The following is a 20,895-nucleotide window of genomic DNA, read 5'->3' as shown; positions in this document are numbered from 1 at the left end:
ATGAGTGAGCTGTGTGAGTATGAGTGAGCTGTGTGAGTGATCTGTGTGAGTATGAGTGAGCTGTGTGTATGAGTGAGCTGTGTGTATGAGTGAGCTGTGTGTGTGAGTGAGCTGTGTGTGAGTGAGCTGTGTGTGTGAGTGAGCTGTGTGTGAGTGAGCTGTGTGTGTGAGTGAGCTGTGTGTGTGAGTGAGCTGTGTGAGTATGAGTGAGCTGTGTGAGTGATCTGTGTGAGTATGAGTGAGCTGTGTGTATGAGTGAGCTGTGTGTATGAGTGAGCTGTGTGTGTGAGTGAGCTGTGTGTATGAGTGAGCCGTGTGTGTGTGAGTGAGCTGTGTGAGTGTGAGTGAGCTGTGTGTGTGAGTGAGCTGTGTGAGTGAGCTGTGTGAGTATGAGTGAGCTGTGTGTATGAGTGAGCTGTGTGAGTATGAGTGAGCTGTGTGTATGAGTGAGCTGTGTGAGTATGAGTGAGCTGTGTGTATGAGTGAGCTGTGTGTGAGTGAGCTGTGTGTGTGAGTGAGCTGTGTGTATGAGTGAGCTGTGTGTGAGTGAGCTGTGTGTGTGAGTGAGCTGTGTGTGTGAGTGAGCTGTGTGTGTGAGTGAGCTGTGTGTATGAGTGAGCTGTGTGTGAGTGAGCTGTGTGTGTGAGTGAGCTGTGTGTATGAGTGAGCTGTGTGTGAGTGAGCTGTGTGTGTGAGTGAGCTGTGTGTATGAGTGAGCTGTGTGTGAGTGAGCTGTGTGTGTGAGTGAGCTGTGTGTGTGAGTGAGCTGTGTGTGTGAGTGAGCTGTGTGTGTGAGTGAGCTGTGTGTATGAGTGAGCTGTGTGTGTGAGTGAGCTGTGTGTGAGTGAGCTGTGTGTGTGAGTGAGCTGTGTGTGTGAGTGAGCTGTGTGTGTGAGTGAGCTGTGTGTGTGAGTGAGCTGTGTGTATGAGTGAGCTGTGTGTATGAGTGAGCTGTGTGTGTGAGCTGTGTGTGTGAGCTGTGTGTGTGAGTGAGCTGTGTGTGTGAGCGAGCTGTGTGAGTGAGCTGTGTGAGTGTGAGTGAGCTGTGTGTGTGAGTGAGCTGTGTGTATGAGTGAGCTGTGTGAGTGAGCTGTGTGAGTGTGAGTGAGCTGTGTGTGTGAGTGAGCTGTGTGTATGAGTGAGCTGTGTGTATGAGTGAGCTGTGTGTGTGAGTGAGCTGTGTGTGTGAGTGAGCTGTGTGTATGAGTGAGCTGTGTGTGAGTGAGCTGTGTGTGTGAGTGAGCTGTGTGTATGAGTGAGCTGTGTGTGAGTGAGCTGTGTGTGTGAGTGAGCTGTGTGTATGAGTGAGCTGTGTGTGAGTGAGCTGTGTGTGTGAGTGAGCTGTGTGTGTGAGTGAGCTGTGTGTGTGAGTGAGCTGTGTGTGTGAGTGAGCTGTGTGTATGAGTGAGCTGTGTGTGTGAGTGAGCTGTGTGTGAGTGAGCTGTGTGTGTGAGTGAGCTGTGTGTGTGAGTGAGCTGTGTGTGTGAGTGAGCTGTGTGTGTGAGTGAGCTGTGTGTGTGAGTGAGCTGTGTGTGTGAGTGAGCTGTGTGTGTGAGTGAGCTGTGTGTGTGAGTGAGCTGTGTGTGAGTGAGCTGTGTGTGTGAGTGGGCTGTGTGTGTGAGTGAGCTGTGTGTGTGAGTGAGCTGTGTGTGTGAGTGAGCTGTGTGTGTGAGTGAGCTGTGTGTGTGAGTGAGCTGTGTGTATGAGTGAGCTGTGTGTATGAGTGAGCTGTGTGTGTGAGCTGTGTGTGTGAGTGAGCTGTGTGTGTGAGCGAGCTGTGTGAGTGAGCTGTGTGAGTGTGAGTGAGCTGTGTGTGTGAGTGAGCTGTGTGAGTGAGCTGTGTGAGTGAGCTGTGTGAGTGTGAGTGAGCTGTGTGTGTGAGTGAGCTGTGTGTATGAGTGAGCTGTGTGTATGAGTGAGCTGTGTGTGTGAGCTGTGTGTGTGAGTGAGCTGTGTGTATGAGTGAGCTGTGTGTGAGTGGATCGACCGTCAGCTTTCCGTGGCTGCGTCTCCGGCGCTGCGGCCGTCATGTTGCTGCTTCTCGGGCCTCCGAGGTGCGGGGCGCACCACAACAGGAAGTGGGCAGCTCACGGTCACGTGACGCATTTCAACCAATCCGGGGGCGTTAATCACAGTCACAGAAGGACAGATCTGGGCTATTATATATGTGGATTATAAAACACGCACTGTTTCGCCTGTCCTGCAGAGCAAAAGCATGGGGCTGCGTCTTATACTCCGGTAGCTGTGTACGTGTGCGTGTGAGTCGGGCCAGAGTTGTATTACTTTATTGACACAAAGTGCAGATCTTGGGGAGCGTCTTATACTCCGGAGAACACGATGGTAACACTTGAAGGAAATTGGCGGAGACGATCGTCCCACATTAACAGCCGAGACTTCTTCTTTTTTTTACATATGAAAAACAAATACAAACGAGTTACGAAACGCGTCTCTTTCATCAGCGCTAATGGAAATGGAAAATTTATGTCCCTTAACGTGGCACGGCCCATCGTGAGCACTTAAAAATACAGGGGAGTGTCTCTGCCGTGTGAAGGGATAGAACAGACGGGTTGTGTACCACTCTTCGCGTTCCATAAATTATTATGTTCTCATTTTTTCCTCTCCCCCCCACCCCCGATTACCATATTAACAATAAAAAATATATTGAATGGAATCCTCTCCTTAAGTTAAATTACCTGCGTTGAGAGCTGCAACTGCACTGGCTGCCTTTAAGGCAATTTCCACGTCAAATTGTCTCCCCCCCCCCCACTCAAATTAACATTGGCTGCTGCTAATTTTCACGAGTAGCCGAGAGCTCGCGATGGCAATTCCATATTCCTCTGCAGGCGAACAGCCTCTGGCATAGGACCCCCCCCCCCCACCCAAATGTTGATTTCCTAGGGCGCAGTACCAATTATATTCACCCCACAGAGATGACGTGCTCACAGCGGATCTCCTTCATCTTCGCTTTGCGTCTTTGTGTCCACACGTGGCACGGTTTTATGGAGTCCTCAATGCGTCCGTTCTTGTCAGATCTGAGAATCTGAGCAGGCTTTGAGCCAGGATAGTGCTTGGATGGGCATAAAACAGGTTGCTATAGGCCGCTGCCGCTGCTGCTGCTGCTACAGGGGCTACGTTGTGGGCAGCAGTAGGCAATGCAGCAAAAGCAGTTGTATTGTACGATGTTCCAACGTCTATGCTCCCCACATGCTGTATGTATGTTGAACTTCTTTTGCACCGTACATAGCCAACCGTACTGACCGGAGGTGCGGGAGTAGGTACAACAAACTGAACGCAAAACGCAATTCTAAATAAACGAGTTTCAATCTAGACCTTCAAGCTACTCCGCAAGCCATTGCATCGACCCCCAGGAAGTTGTCGATGATTCCTAGGATGGGCGAAGTCGTTCCCCAACCGGGAATCGAACTCAGGCATTGATTGCGAGTCAAAATGCTCTGACCACAGCGGCTCTCCGTTGGCTCACGACCAATTACAGTGGCGCATATTTTAACAGGTGCTAGACCTCCCCTAGGTCGACTCAGCCATAACTGAGTATCCGGTGCAGTGTGTAAACATCAGCACTGGGCAGACTAAGGCGGCCTGGCGTGGTGTTGGCCACCCATCCCCTCGTGTGCCACAGTGCCGGCCTTCATGGGTGCTCCTCGCTAACAGCACTCGCCCCAACAGTCTGTTAAAGGCTGTACCGGGGCATTTTCGTGTGGTGTATCTGCGAGAGTGGTACTAGTAGTGATTGATCGTGGCAAACACGCGATCTCGGAGCCCAGCCACCAGAGTCAGATCGTACAGCCACAACCTGTCCTGGGCCCTTTCTAGGTCAACTGAGTCTGAAATGAGTACCTAGTGCATGGGTAAAATAAACACGTGCGCCTTTTCCAGGTCTCATCCGTCACATCCTCCATGAAGGACCCACCGTGTTCACCACGCAGAGCATTGCGGCTCTTGAAATGTTGAGTTTTATTTTTGACCAAAAAAAAAAGTCTCTTCCTGTTATTTTGGTTACCGACCTCTGGTCGAGAGGAATAACGGAATGGCAACCGCGGAATGGAAGACGTCCAAAAGGGCCGTCCACAGAGGAGATGGAGCCGTGACAGTAGCTCGTTTGCAGGTGCCGCGTGGATTGTCACATCGCAGGATCGTGTGAGGTGGCGGCGGCGGCGGCTTTGGGGAGGCCTTCATCCAAGGCTACGTACGGTGCGAAAGAAGTTCAACACACAGTGCTGCGCATGCGCACAAGGAGAGCGACGGGCATGGCGCTGTCCGCAGCACCCCCCCCCCCCCGCGTGCCGTGCTGACCCTCATGCGCGTAGTCGGTGCGACGGGCTCACATCGCCGAGTTCCCGTGCTCTGGACGGCTCAACGGGGACTCTCTTTGTCTTCGCGGAGACTGGGCGGTGGGTGGCACGCAACGCCGGGCGATGTCTAACGCCGCACTCCTGGGGACACTGAATCAGGGGTTGTGTTTGGACTGCAGGACGGAATCCGAAGCGATTTTTTTCATCGGCGGAGTGGCCGCAAACAGCTCTGAACTTGGCCGCGACTCGAGCGGCAGTTGACCGCGACTTGGGAAGAAGCCGATGACGTGAAGGGGCACGCGTGGGGGGCGGGGGTGCCGAGGAGGGGGGGGGGGGGTCGAGAAGGTGGGGAGGGGTTGGGGGGGGCGGGTCGATGGGTGGGGGGTCGAGGGGGGGTCGAGAGGTGTGGGGTGTCGAGGAGGAGGAGGGAAGGGTCGAGGGGTGGGGGGGGGGATTCGAGGAGGGGGGGAGGGGGTCGAGAGGTGGGGGGTGTCGAGGAGGGGGTCGAGGAGGAGGGGAGGGTCGAGGAGTGGGGGGGGGTAGAGGAGGTGGCGGGGGGGGTGAACGAATCACCTGGGGGGCAAACGACCCGCGGGGTCTCTTTATTCCGCGTTGCGATGAATCGCTGGCGGCATGTCCGCACACACTCCGAGCTCCGGGCGAATGGGCTCGTGTGCCTCCACATTACAATCGTGGGATTAAGGTGACAGAAAATGGGGCATTCGCAGGGGAGAGGGGTGGAGGGTGGGGTGGGGTTGGAAATAAACGCCTTGTGCCTCGTGTCGTGCCAAGGGTGGCTGCTGATTGACTGCTGAGACGCGGAGGGGGGACGAGAGCTCTCCAGACGGGCAATGGGCGAATTGCTGTGGCGTCCATCTCTGCGGTGGCAGCAGCAGCAGCAGCAGAGGCCACACTCAGATTATTTATTTGGAAGTCAGGAGGAGAAATCCGATGAGCTACGAAGCGCCCTTTTTGTTTTTGTTTTACAGATGTGCAGTATTGGTCGGGTCAGCAAGTTACAGCAGCAAACGATTTATATAAAAATACAACAAACACGATTGGAGTGCAAAATAGAGAAGATGTCAAGCAAGTCACTGAACAAATATGTAAACAAGATGAATGCATACATTAATTATTTAAGTCAGATTCATCAAGCTTGGGCAAGGCAGCAAAATCAACAACAACAACAACAGTCCCAGACCACACCAACATAACACCACAGCAGTCGCCCCTCAATACAATGTCACATTAACATCGAACTATCGATATCACACAGGTAAGGATCAAAGATTACAAATAACAGGCAGCCAACATTGAGGCACGTGGGCGAAAAGTCAACATTAACACACACACGTAACACACACAACACGTAACACACACACACATGTAACACACACAACACGTAACACACACACACACACACGTAACACACACACACACGTAACACACACAACACGTAACACACACACACACACGTAACACACACACACGTAACACACACACACACACACACGTAACACACACACACACGTAACACACACACACGTAACACACACACACACAACACGTAACACACACACACACACACACGTAACACACACACGTAACACACACACGTAACACACACACGTAACACACACACGTAACACACACACGTAACACACGCAACACGTAACACACACAACACGTAACACACACAACACGTAACACACACACGTAACACACACACGTAACACACACACGTAACACACACACGTAACACACGCAACACGTAACACACACAACACGTAACACACACAACACGTAACACACACACGTAACACACACACGTAACACACGCAACACGTAACACACACAACACGTAACACACACACGTAACACACACACGTAACACACACAACACGTAACACACACACGTAACACACGCAACACGTAACACACACAACACGTAACACACACACGTAACACACGCAACACGTAACACACACAACACGTAACACACACACGTAACACACACACGTAACACACGCAACACGTAACACACACACGTAACACACACACGTAACACACACACACGTAACACACACACGTAACACACGCAACACGTAACACACACAACACGTAACACACACACGTAACACACGCAACACGTAACACACACACGTAACACACACACGTAACACACACACGTAACACACGCAACACGTAACACACACACGTAACACACACACGTAACACACACAACACGTAACACACACACACACGTAACATACACACGTAACACACACACGTAACACACACAACACGTAACACACACACACACGTAACACACACACGTAACACACACACGTAACACACGCAACACGTAACACACACACGTAACACACACACACACGTAACACACACACACGTAACACACACACACGTAACACACACACACGTAACACACACACACGTAACACACACACGTAACACACACAACACGTAACACACACACACGTAACACACACACACGTAACACACACACACGTAACACACACACACACGTAACACACACACACACGTAACACACACACACACGTAACACACACACACGTCACACACACACGTAACACACACACGTAACACACACACGTAACACACACACACGTAACACACACACACACGTAACACACACACACACGTAACACACGCACACACGTAACACACACACGTAACACACACACGTAACACACAACACGTAACACACACACACACGTAACACACGCAACACGTAACACACACACGTAACACACACACACACGTAACACACACACACACGTAACACACACACGTAACACACACACGTAACACACACACACACGTAACACACACACACGTAACACGTAACACACACACATACACACACACGTAACACACACACGTAACACACACACGTAACACACACACGTAACACACACAACACGTAACACACACACACGTAACACACGCAACACGTAACACACACACGTAACACACACACACACGTAACACACACACACACGTAACACACACACGTAACACACACACACACACACGTAACACACACACGTAACACACACACGTAACACACACAACACGTAACACACGCAACACGTAACACACACACGTAACACACACACGTAACACACACACACGTAACACACACACGTAACACACACACACACGTAACACACACACACACGTAACACACACACACACGTAACACGTAACACACACACATACACACACACGTAACACACACACGTAACACACACACACGTAACACACACACGTAACACACACACATACACACGTAACACACGTAACACACACACGTAACACACACACGTAACACACACACGTAACACACACACGTAATACACACGTAACACACACACGTAACACACACACGTAACACACACACGTAACACACACACGTAACACACGCAACACACACACGTAACACACGCAACACGTAACACACGCACGTAACACACACACGTAACACACACAACACGTAACACACACAACACGTAACACACACACACACGTAACACACACACGTAACACACACACGTAACACACACACGTAACACACACACACACACGTAACACACACACGTAACACACACACGTAACACACACACACGTAACACACACACACGTAACACACACACACGTAACACACACACGTAACACACGCAACACGTAACACACACACGTAACACACACACACGTAACACACACACACGTAACACACCACGTAACACACGCAACACGTAACACACGCCACACGTAACACACACACACGTAACACACACACACGTAACACACACACACGTAACACACACACACACGTAACACACACACGCAACACGTAACACACACGTAACACACACACGTAACACACACACACGTAACACACACACACGTAACACACGCAACACGTAACACACACACGTAACACACACACACGTAACACACACACACGTAACACACACACACACGTAACACACACACGTAACACACACACACACGTAACACACACACGTAACACACACACGTAACACACACACGTAACACACACACACACGTAACACACACACACACGTAACACACACACGTAACACACACACACACGTAACACACACACGTAACAAACACACACATACATAAGTAACACACAAACACGTAACACACACACGCGTAACGCGCGCGAACACACGCATACAGTACAACAAAGACAAAGATCCCCCGTGTCGCCTTAACAGACTGTAGGGGCAAGTGTTGTTAGCGAGCACCTATGAAGGCCAGCACGGCACACGAGGGGGTGGGTGGCCAACACCACGCTCGGCCGCCTTTGTCTCCCCAGTGGCGATGTTTACACACCGCCACCAAGTATTCATTTGAGGCTGAGTCGACCTAGGGGAGGCCTAGGACTGGTTCGGATAATCGTCACCACTGGTGTTGGCCGTGAGCGGGAATCGAACTCGAGCTGACGGGTTTATCGTGCAGTGCCCTAACCACTGCGCCACCGCTCGTCACGCACACACACGTAAGACATACACACATACACACATACACGAACACAAAAGAGACACGTATGACACACGCAGGAAAGTAAAACACATTGCGTGCGATTGTATTAATCATCAGCCATGGTCAATCCACTGCTGGACGAAGGCATCCGCCAAGTTCCCCATCCCCTCTCGCAATGCTGCGATGCAATAAAGATGATTCATCCGGCACCTGGGCTCATTTAATTGCTGATTTTGTCTACCGAGAAGATCGTAGATCTGGAATTCATTTCCCGTGCTGTGTTCACCCCCGGTGAATGCAGATGCCAGGAGCCATCGTGATTGTCGACGAGTTTATCCAGAACGCCTACTGCACCTTCGCAAGTATCTGCACATTTATCTCAGGGGCTGCTTGCGCGTGTGCGCGCGCGTGTACTGTGGGGAGCGGTAGTGTAGTGGTTAGCGCTACGCTGCGCTACGAACCCGACGACCCGGGTTCGATTCCTTCTCACGGCCAACACCAGTGACGATTATCTGCAACGGTCCTGGGCCTCCTCTAAGTCGACTCAGCCTAAAATGAGTACCTGGTGCGATTTATTAAAATATCACTACTAGGGAGACAAAGGCGGCCGGGCGTGGTTTTGGTCACCCACCCCCTCGCGTGCTGTGCCGGCCTTCATAGGTGTTTGCGAGCAGCACTTGCCCTAACGGTCTGTTACAGGCTACACGGGGGATATTTGTCTGTGTATGCCAGGCGTGGCGGTGGCGGTACTGTTGGCAGTGCAGCAAGTAGGCTGGCTGCGACATCTCTCTGTGCGAATGTTTCCAGATTTCATTTTCCGCCCGCACAACGTGCGGCCTTTCTCGCATGGGCATCTGCGCTTTTCCTCCCACGTGCAAAGGCACGAATGAAACATCCCAAAGGGGAGGAGGAGAGGCTTGGGGGCCCCCAAGCCTATCCTCCTGCCCCGTCCATAAATGACGTCACGCACCTGGGGGGGGGGGGGGGGTCAGACATTGGTGACGATGGGTGACGATGTGTGACGAAGGGGGGGGGGGGGGGGGGTTGATAAATGTGACGTCACATCAAAATGCACAATTTAAATAAACATAGACAACACGTTCTACTTAATTAAATATACGTTTTAATAAATGTTTTCTCCTATAACATCAGAGTTCAGCGCCACATTAAATACACACTACAATGACAATAGTTTAAAGCGATTTGAAGCATATTTTATATTTTGGGGGGGGGGGCGGACAAAGCTTTATGACGTCATATTTGAGGGGGGGGGTCTGACTTTTTGTGACGCCGTGTGACTGGGGGGGGGGCTCAAAAATCGTCCAAAATCGCGTGACGTCATTTATGGATGGCCCCTTGAGACTCCGTTGTGGCTCTTCCTCGATTAATAACATGTCGTCGTTGTTGTTGTTGTTATCGTCGTTGTTGTCGTTGTCAGCCTGTACATCCCACTGGTGGGCAAAGGCCTCCTCCATGTCCTTCCATCCCTTCCTTTCCTGAGTGGCCCTTATCCACTGGTGGTGACCTCTGACTCACCACATTGTGGTCATAAATCCAAATCAGATTGTGACTTCACTTTTCAAAGAAATAACTGCGAGATAAATACAAAAACACCGCTGCTGTACATTACACCAGAATGAAGATCGGTCGATGGGCTCAATGGTATTGTCCGCAGCACTTCGCTTCAATCTCCCTCGAGGCGGCGTGGCAACTTTGCTGCGTCCTGCCCGGGGACCTCGCAGCCCCTGCGGGTTGGGAGTCGCACACATGCGGAATGATCAATCACGTCACCATGCCCGATCAATTACGTCACCATGCCCGATCAATCACGTCACCATGCCCGTTCAATCTACCTATATATCCATCGGTCTGCTACATCACTCGCTTACCTATTCATGTTTGTATATTTACGTCTGTAGAGATGTCTGCCCACCTATCTCTCCAACTATCGATCCACCCAGACAGGTAGTGCTGTGGTTAGGGCACAATGAGTCACATGTTAATGGCTGTGAGTTCAAGTGCTGGCTGAGGAATTGAATTCCACTTTGTGGGAAGTCATCTGCGGCTCTCTAATGGATAAATTGGCCCTTGTCCTTGAAATGTGATTTTTTTTTTGACAACGACAGACATGAAAACCAAATGCTGAATTGAGTATGGAGACACTTTGCATATTAAAATCCATCCATCAGACTCAGTTTCCGAGTCTGTCTGTTTGTCCATTTATCCATCCATCCATCCAATCATCCACTATATGTGTGTCCCATCTGTCTGTCCCTTCACCTATTTATCCAACTTCCTATCGATTAATCAATCTGCCTGTCTACCCAGCTAACCATCCACACAACTCTCCATTTGTCAGTCAACTTGGGTGTCCAGCCATTAACGGACCCACCTGTGTACCTATCCATCCATCCGTCGACACATCCATTCATCTACCGTGCGATCTGATTGAATACATTTTTGATTGTGCCTGCGACTGGCGAAGGAGCCCTATTTTTTGTTAACATAATTATAACACAACGTTGACTCATCACGCCCAGGGGGTGTGGAGTGCGGAGGGGAGTTACGGAGGAAGGGAGGGAGGGGGAGGAAGGCCTTGGCAGTGACGCTAACGGACGTCCGATCCAGCGATGCGTGTGAGATGCGGCACCGCGGAGCGCCGGGCCGAGTGAGGCCCTCCCCCCCCAACCCCCCCCCCCCCCCGAGCTGTAGAATATGCTGCCCGCTCGGCCGGCGAGCGCTGTGTCCAGAGATTGACGCTGACGCGCGGTGGCATTTCAGTATGGCCAACTCAACGGGCATCCGATTGAATTTGAGAGTTCCCCGGCTCGTGTGTTGGCCTTTTTTTTGTTATAAATATATACACGAAAAAAATTGCACGCGTAAATAAAACACGAGGTGCTCTCTTCCGCCTCCCCCCCCCTTCCCTCTTGTCCTGTTGCCACCCGACACTGGGCGGCTCTGGGTGGCACGACTGCTCTCTGTCTGTCTCTCCCTCTCGCTGTTGCACTCTTTCGCCGTCTAATGAGCGTCGTAATGAAAGTAGCCGGCAAAGTTCGTGGGGAATAATAGCCATTTGATGTACTTTTGAGGCATAAGCAATTAGGAAATAACACTTACTACCCATGGAAAAAAAAAAATGTAACACAGTGTAATGTGTCGGGTGTGTTTTTATTATATATTCATGCAGATGAGTCGATCTGAGCGTCTAGACGAGACGAGTTGTCGAATGGTCCTGCATCAGGCAACGTTTGACCAATTCGATCCAGCGCCGTGGAGGTAGCCAGGGTTGGTGGGTCGGACAAAATTTTAAAAAAATGTCCTGAGACTCCACTTGCAGGAGGCATAGGAGAGGTGCAATACCCTGGCGTGCCAGCAGAATGCAGTACAGCAAAGTGTGGACTGATATCACCTGTCCCTTCTGTGTGGGATACCGCGTTGCACCCTCGCATTACGTGGGTTGCCTACGCGTGCTGCGGTTTCCTCCCACGTCTATAAATGCTCGCTCATTGGCTGAAAACATATTTTACTCCCTCCCCCCCAAAAGTATTTTATGAAAATAACAATCCATGTGCACAACACAGCGGACATGAAAGGGTGTGGACACCGGCACAAACACACATTGTGGATTACAGCGCAGTGGGAACCTTGTTTAAACCGCATGTTTTAGTAAACTATTTCAATAAACTCTACAACCCCCTGGTGTCTTCCTAAGCTCTGATACTGCTGTAGGAGAAGAAAGGGGAGTGCCTGAATGCCCTGATGATTGCGCTTAAGCATCAGTGCCCACTCGAGAGGTAGTGGAGGGGTTACGTGTTTGGTGGTAAGCTTCCTCCCTGCCCCTTCGTTTGCAATCGCGCAGCATTATTTTTTTCCATCCATCCGTCGACACATCATTGACCAAACGTTTACTGAATACAACTCAATACATAGAGAACTGCAGAGCAATTGTTGGTGCCGGCTCACCGCCCGGCCGCTTTCCAGCGTGGTCTGTGGTTCCTCCGCGATTGTGAAATGCCATTCGCATGAACGACGCTTTATGACATTAAGCAGATTTATTTTGAGACAAAGCACACGAATGCAGGCGGACGCCTCTCGCAATGCTGCAACCCGCTCGCTGTACCGCCACCTCTGCGTCACAGACATCATGAGAATCATACTCTTAGGTTTTTTTCGGTAAAGTCACGTAGGTAAAAAACAATACAATTTTATAATAATAAATGAAAATAAATCAATTAAATTATTTATGTATTTATTCATTTATTATTATTATTAAATTGTATTATTTTTTACCTACGTGACTTTACCGAAAAAACCTAAGAGTATGAATCCTTGCAGTTACGAAAGCTTCAAATCTAGAATCATGAGAATCATCGATACGATTTTCTGTTATTTTTAAAATGAATTTCAATAATTCTCTTTCTTAACTACATATATGTTATGTGCTCTTGATAAATATATGTAATTGTTGTTAAAGCGATAGAAGGGGAGAGGACGGAGGAGGGAGGAGGAAGAGGGAGGAGGAGGAAGAAGGGAGGGAGGAGGAGGGAGGGAGGAGGAGGAGGGAGGAGGAGGAGGGGGACTTGAACAGGGGCAGGGCAGGGAGTTGGTAGCACGGACGGCTGTGGGGAGGGCAGTTCCAGACTACCGGGAGCCCCGCGACCAACCCTGGACTCGAGACGTGCACCACGACGGGGAACCAGACTGGTCCTCTGGAAGGCCAAATCATCTTGGCAGGATTAAATGAAACATCCCCTCTCGCGGGGAGCAGAGCTGCAGTCGCATTCAACATCTGGCGGAGGAGTAGCGCTCGCTCGCTCGCGTGTGTTTGTGCTGTATATGTGGGGACAGTTGGTAGCTAATGCAGTGACAAAGCACACATCACATGCAGCAAAAAAAGTCATAAATTATACCCGTCCCCTTTTTACTGCTCGCGTGTGTTCATCTCGCGGGACTGTGGCAGATTAAAAAAAAAAGGTGGTCGTACATTAACCGAGAGCTCGCATTGTTCTTAAATGGCTGCGCATAATTTACGAATGAATGCATAAAACAAAATCATTTTTTTTATTGCCGTCGTAAAATTAAAATTCGAGGATTCATGGAGATGGCAAAGAATAAAAAACTGAATGTCGCATCAGAATGAGGTCGATTTAAATCCCGGATGGAATTGTGAAATCGTGGTTTGGCGGTTGGTCCGTGCCCATCATCACCATCATGTTTCCAGGGTCGATAATACAAGTATCGATTTGTGGAAATCTGGGAGAGCCTGACTGAGTTTCAAGACTCACCTTCATTCGGTAGAGCTCGTTACAAATTTACTCTTGACAATGCATGGGAGAGAACTCGCGATGCTGATGATGCTGATGAAGAGTGCAGTGTGGGAGAGCCGTCTGCTCACGAACTGAAGGTGATGAGTTCAATTCCTGATAGTTTGTGAAATAATTCCATCTTCATCCCTCCAGAGTCAAAAAAATGAATGCCACTTCATGGAAAGTCAACGTTGGTAATCCATACTCTTGGGTTCTTTCGGTAAAGTCGCGTAGGTAGAAAATAAAAATAAAATAAAAATAAGAGAAAAAAATAAATTTAAAATAAAATTTTTAAAAGTGCATTAAATCACGACGTTTCGATTGCAACACAAGCAATCATCATCAGGTGTGAAAATCACAGCTAGAATTTTTTTTTACAAAATCGGGAGAAATGCCGAGGTTAAGGAGTTTATATAAGTGTGGACGTCAGGGACTGGGAGGTGAGACTGTGGGGGAGTGGGCGGGGCTAATCCTATTCATATTCTTGGTTCTTTCGGTAAAGTCACGTAGACAGAAAATAAAAAATACAATTAAATTAAAAGTCGGTAATCCTATTTAATGGACTGTCCTCTTGTCCTAGCAATGTGGCATTACCACGACTGGCTCAGGACCACCAACGGATTAGTTCATTTGAACAGAGAGACGCGTGGCGTTTTTGTCGTCTTTTTATAGACGGAACGCTTTCACTTTAACGTCTGCGGTATGTACAATTCCATTTTGCCAAAGACTTGGTTAAAAATAGGAAATTCAATTGTAATGTTTCGCTGTTATGAATGTGTTCATTTCGCTCGTGCCATTCATATTTTACTTTGATCGCTTATTAGATTCCCACTGCATCGGTGCATAGTTCCGTTTGTTCATCATTATAATTGTGATGTATTAGTCATGTTTATAAATATCTCCCAGATTTGTTCGATTCAACAATCCCCCCTGCAAAACCCTCCCTTCCCATGTCACGTGTTTGCCTCCTCCACCGGGTCGTCGTTAGAAGAATGATTTGTTAGCTCAAGGCGCCTGGCCTGAAACAAACTCGACGCACTTCAAGACGTAAACTCGCGCCCTGTTTACTCTGGTTGTCATTTACAAAAAAACATAAAACGCCGCAAGGTGAACAACATGCCAGAGCGCATGTCCATCGTGCGAGTGCACAATTTGGCTAAGTGCAAGGGTCATAATTGCCAGCAGATGGGGTATTTCCATCAAGTTTGCTCGCTCTTCAGTGGCGCTGTGATGCCTTATTGCTGTGTGTGTGCTCGGTGAGGCACCCCAGCACACGAGTCACGCTTCAATCCATGTCCTTTGTTTGTACAGTAATAGCCCTGGACGTGAAGAATGCGGCAAATCTTTCGCAAGGCACATTTGGAAGAACAAATCGGGCAGGCAGACAAATGCACGTTGCGTGTCGATTGCACATGAGTGGGCTTGGTGGATCGCGCATGGAACGTCGTGTGTACAGCCCGTATTTGCGCAGGGCCACAATCTGGCTGGTAGATGTCAGTATAGAAAGTAGGTCGCTGGCCCATATGTTCTATTTCTTTTGTGTCTATTCCTGAACGTGCGTGGGTTTCTCCAAGTACGGCACCCGGGTTGTCCTTGCAACACACCAAAATACTCAGTCCGGAATTTTGTCAAACATCCTCATAAGGGATACCATCAAGGCCTTGGGTAAAGGCGCAGTCCTGCAAGTGCCTGCTCATGCCACAGCCGCTGCTGCTGGTGGAAGGCCCTCCACTAGAGGGAACCCTTTCTTGAACATTTTACGTGAGACCGAAACAGGAGGATTTCTCCACAATTCTGACTGTCGCCTGATGATGAATTGTCAAAGCTGTGGGTTGACTCTCCAACCCATAACCGGTGTGCTGTACGAGTAACGAATTGGCACGTTTTGATTACGTGACAAACCTTTACTAAATTGGCTGTCGGGTGGTAACGGGTTTAACGATTGTGCGATTGTTCTAGGGGCCTAACGAGCGTAGGGGTAGGGGGTGCCTTGCTGCCCCCCCCCCGCCTGGTGTCCTAACCTACGAGTTGGGGCCCCCCTTGACAACCACCAATCAAGATATATGTTTTCAACAGCAGTGTAAAAAGAACAGAAACGTATTTAAACTTCCGTTTGAAGATGATTATTTTTAGACATGAAAATGATTGCCTTCACGTTCCACGTTTTATTTCTATTTAATTCAAATCAAATATTGGGGCCCTCACGTGACCGATTGCCGCAACCCACCGCGCTGATAATGTCGTCACTAGGCCACTGGTGATTACCCACACTTCACCCCACCACACCCAACCTACCACCGATCAACTGTGCCCTACCCATGTGTAGTGACACAGAAGCTGTCACGTGGCAGCACAGCGCTGGCTGCTGGCAGGGAAGGGGATCTGCATCTTACAGCAGCCCTGACTGACAGCAGACCACGTGATAGACCGGAGAGGGATCTAGGGGAAAGGTCATGGAAGGGGCACATCCAGAACCGGCTAGTAGGTTCTAGAAGGGGGCGTGGCTGGGGGCGGAGCCAGGCCACGTGACTGTACAAAAGGGGCCCCGGGAGGGGAGCTCGGGGCTGTCGTGTGGCCCCGGGAGGGGAGCTCGGGGCTGTCGTGTGGAGTGTGGCCCCGGGAGGGGAGCTCGGGGCTGTCGTGTGGAGTGTGGCCCCGGGAGGGGAGCTCGGGGCTGTCGCTTGGAGTGTGGCCCCGGGAGGGGAGCTCGGGGCTGTCGTGTGGCGTGGGGCCCCGGGAGGGGAGCTCGGGGCTGTCGTGTGGAGTGTGGCCCCGGGAGGGGAGCTCGGGGCTGTCGTGTGGAGTGGGGCCCCGGGAGGGGAGCTCGAGGCTGTCGTGTGGAGTGGGGCCCCGGGAGGGGAGCTCGGGGCTGTCGCTTGGAGTGTGGCCCCGGGAGGGGAGCTCGGGGCTGTCGTGTGGCGTGGGGCCCCGGGAGGGGAGCTCGGGGCTGTCGTGTGGAGTGTGGCCCCGGGAGGGGAGCTCGGGGCTGTCGTGTGGAGTGTGGCCCCGGGAGGGGAGCTCGGGGCTGTCGTGTGGCGTGGGGCCCCGGGAGGGGAGCTCGGGGCTGTCGTGTGGAGTGTGGCCCCGGGAGGGGAGCTCGGGGCTGTCGTGTGGAGTGGGGCCCCGGGAGGGGAGCTCGGGGCTGTCGTGTGGAGTGGGGCCCCGGGAGGGGAGCTCGGGGCTGTCGTGTGGAGTGGGGCCCCGGGAGGGGAGCTCGGGGCTGTCGTGTGGAGTGTGGCCCCGGGAGGGGAGCTCGGGGCTGTCGTGTGGCGTGGGGCCCCGGGAGGGGAGCTCGGGGCTGTCGTGTGGAGTGTGGCCCCGGGAGGGGAGCTCGGGGCTGTCGTGTGGAGTGGGGCCCCGGGAGGGGAGCTCGGGGCTGTCGTGTGGTGTGTGGCCCCCGTCGTGCTGCTGCTGGAGTATTCACCGTCGTCTCCATCTTCACCGTCTCGGCGTCGCCAGTCAGGCAGTCTACCAGCTGTGCTCATTTGGAGCCGTAGTTACCCAGTGTGAACTGTTAAGGCCGTGTTAATAAACAGAGTGCCTCCTACTCTTCGTGTCTCTGAGTCAGTCACTACACCTGTATACTGCTGGGTGGACAGAAGCAGTGGGGAGGGGGATTTAAGAACCAACCCTGCAGCATTGTTTCAACTGTCGTGCCGGGAGAGCGAAAGGACGACCACTGGATCGCGAGTCCGATGTTGATGGCCTTTAGACCAGGGGTTGGCAAACAGAATAACAAGAAGACCAATTTTTTTCTAGAAAAATCGGTTCTTAATAAATGACATCACGAATGAGTCCTTAAAGAGCCACACGCGGCTCCGAAGCCGCAGGTCGCCGACCCCTGCTTTAGACCCAAGGCCTTAATCGCAAATAAAAATAACAACGTGTATGTGATTATTAAGATTGTATCTGGCAACTAGGCGCAGTGGTAAGAGGTGCTCGGCTCACAGTTGGGAAATTGCGAGCCAACTTAGCCCATCGTTCCTTTTGGGTTGATAAAAAGACGAATATTTTTCCGTGAAAAGTTAACAGCGGTCATCTTATGGATTGAATGGCCTCTGCCATAGAATTATGGAATTTCCACGATTGGTTAGTGACACTTAATGAACACCGCGATGACTTGGATATAACAAATAAAAATACGTGTTAAAAATCCCTAAATCCTTCAACGTGTTAGTCAATAATACTTCGTCTTAAAAGTAAAAAAGAATATAACACTGGTCAACACACTTTTTTTGGCATAAGGTATTCCAACGGGTTTAATGTAATTTTGGGGTGCTGATTACAAATCTGGCATCAGTTTTTGTCTATCGCATCAGGTTTTTGAGATATCAAATATAGGATTTTCAATAAAAACTGCAGAAGAAAAATATTAAATAAATGTGGATATCTCCATAAAATGATATTATAAACACACTATCCTAAAAATACAGCATCATATTTTAACACTAAAGCAGTCACTGACTCGCAACAACTTGCAATCATAAGTGACAGAGTTAATTTCGGGTAAAATCAATGAAAATGGGGTATGCCGATAGCATAAAAATAAGATGTGATAGAACAAATCTGAGATCAGATTTGGAATCAGCACCCTGAAATTAGTCTAAAACAGCTGCAAAAGTCCAGGCCAGAAAAAAAATGTTTTTTGTTGTTGACCTGTGTAATATAGCGATCACCATTCCTCAGAGCCCTCATGCCACTGGTAGCCTTGAGCCAGCACATGTGCTCTGAAGAAGGGCCATCGCCTGAAACGTCACTGAATATGTTTGTGTTTCTTATTAAGGCCACAGTGTTATTAACTAAAGTGTTACGTCTAATCTAGATTTGTTACTTCTAATACAGCCCCATATTACGTGTGTTTTTGCACCACTGCCAACGGAGTAGCATCATCACCAAATATATTTACAGTATCTCTCTGTATATTTCAACAAAGAGAGAACATTACTTTTATTTATAATCGACAATGCGATAACGTTTTGTACTTTATTTTTCCACTCTATTTGATGTAATGGTTTAATAACACACCGTGTTTAGCATTTCACATTTAATTGTCAGTGTTGTTATTTTTCACGGTCCGTGCGTGTTTTTTTTCTTCTCGTATCAGTCGAAGAGAATTGTTCCTTCGTTGGGCCATAATTACAACGTTTTTTTTTTATTTTCAGCCAGTGGGGGGTGTCTCGCAAATGCCAAAATGGTTGTTTGCACGCTGCCAGCTTTTGAAACGCGCAATGTAAAATGCCATTTGTTAGCAGCAGCAGCAGCACAGAAGCCACTCAAATACAATTTCACCAGTAGCAGTCAGAATGAAACGCGATACCCTATCACCATTGCCAGCCACATCTTCGAAAACCACAATGTAGTTGTCGCAATCAATTTCGAAACAACTCCGTTCTTAAATGTGCGTATGCGTGTACGTGTGTTGAACCTCTTTCGCACCCAATGGCGGAGCCAGGATTTTCAGGTGGGGGGGGGGGGGGGCAACCTCTCCAGCAATGAAAACTGATAGAGGAGTTGTTAGTAAGTGAGGACTTGTCCCTTGCTTTTTATTCGACGCGTGTGCGGCGATGGCGCAGCCATCGATCGAGGGTCGAATTCGAACCGCGTTGTGTGATCGGCATCGCGCTCGCTGAAAGTGTTTGCCTTCAGGGAAGTCGTGTATTGTGTACGCAACTGCGCACAATTCTGAGTCACTTATAACTGCTTTGCCGTTACTTATTGCCAATTATGGACTCAGACTATTGTCCTTTCATCTCATAGAGTCCCTGGCACGTAATAACATGCTACACAGGGACAGTGGGGGTCGCAAAATGCCGATTTATTACTAATAAACCCCAATGATCTGATCCCCCCCCCCCCCACTGGCTCTGCCAGTGTTCGCACCGTACGTAGCCAACCGTGCGAATCGGAGGTGCGGGGAACGGAGCAACGGGTGGCTCTCATTGCCAGGGGCAGGCCCTGGGCCAGTGGTGGGAATACGTCATTTCAACAGAGGGCCCATTCGTTACAAATGGCAACCAACAACCTGCTTCAGAATTCTTACAAATTGGTATAGACGTTTTATTAACCGCCCCATCCTCTCCCCAAAGGAACGATGGGCAGACTTTACCCTCGATTGGGATTTGAAGTCCTAATCTCAGCGCCATCCAGCCAGAATTTAGTACCCACCACAGTACAAAGATAACATCATCACATCCGTGGTTTCGCCCACGAACACCACTCGGACTACGCCACCTCGGTTGGAAATCAACAGTGGCTGCCATAGAAACGTGGAATTTCCACCACTGGCTCAATATCGTAGAAACCGAACTCAGGCATTGACAGTGGCAATCCTCCTCCTTCGCGATTATTTATAGCGATCGTTGGCATTTGATGGGTGGGGGGGGGGGCAGCTTCTGTTTGGAATAAGAATGCCGCTGCTGCTGCTGCTGTGTTGGCTTTGCAGACCTTGTTTGAGGCCAGCTGTCCCAGTGACTGTCTAAATAACGCAGGCGACAGCTTCCTCCTGTTAGGCTAAAGAGGGCTTGTTGCTCACATCGCCCCCATCCACCCACCGAGTCGCCGGTTGTTTTTGTTTGATAGTTCCTGCTCTGTAGTTTTCGTGTAAACTGCGTGCGCCGAAGTTGTGCGCAGAAGCACGGAGAGATGCGTGCTTGGAGTTACACCGAGGGAGAGGAACGAGGAGCACTTGGATTCGAGAATGGTATAATTCGGTTTTA

Source organism: Lethenteron reissneri, chromosome 35 (genome assembly GCF_015708825.2).
Source record: "Lethenteron reissneri isolate LAM-NWPU_2019-01 chromosome 35, ASM1570882v1, whole genome shotgun sequence".
Classification (NCBI taxonomy): Eukaryota; Metazoa; Chordata; class Hyperoartia; order Petromyzontiformes; family Petromyzontidae; genus Lethenteron; species Lethenteron reissneri.
The sequence above is the reverse complement of the archived record's forward strand: the minus strand, read 5'-3'. Positions refer to the sequence as shown.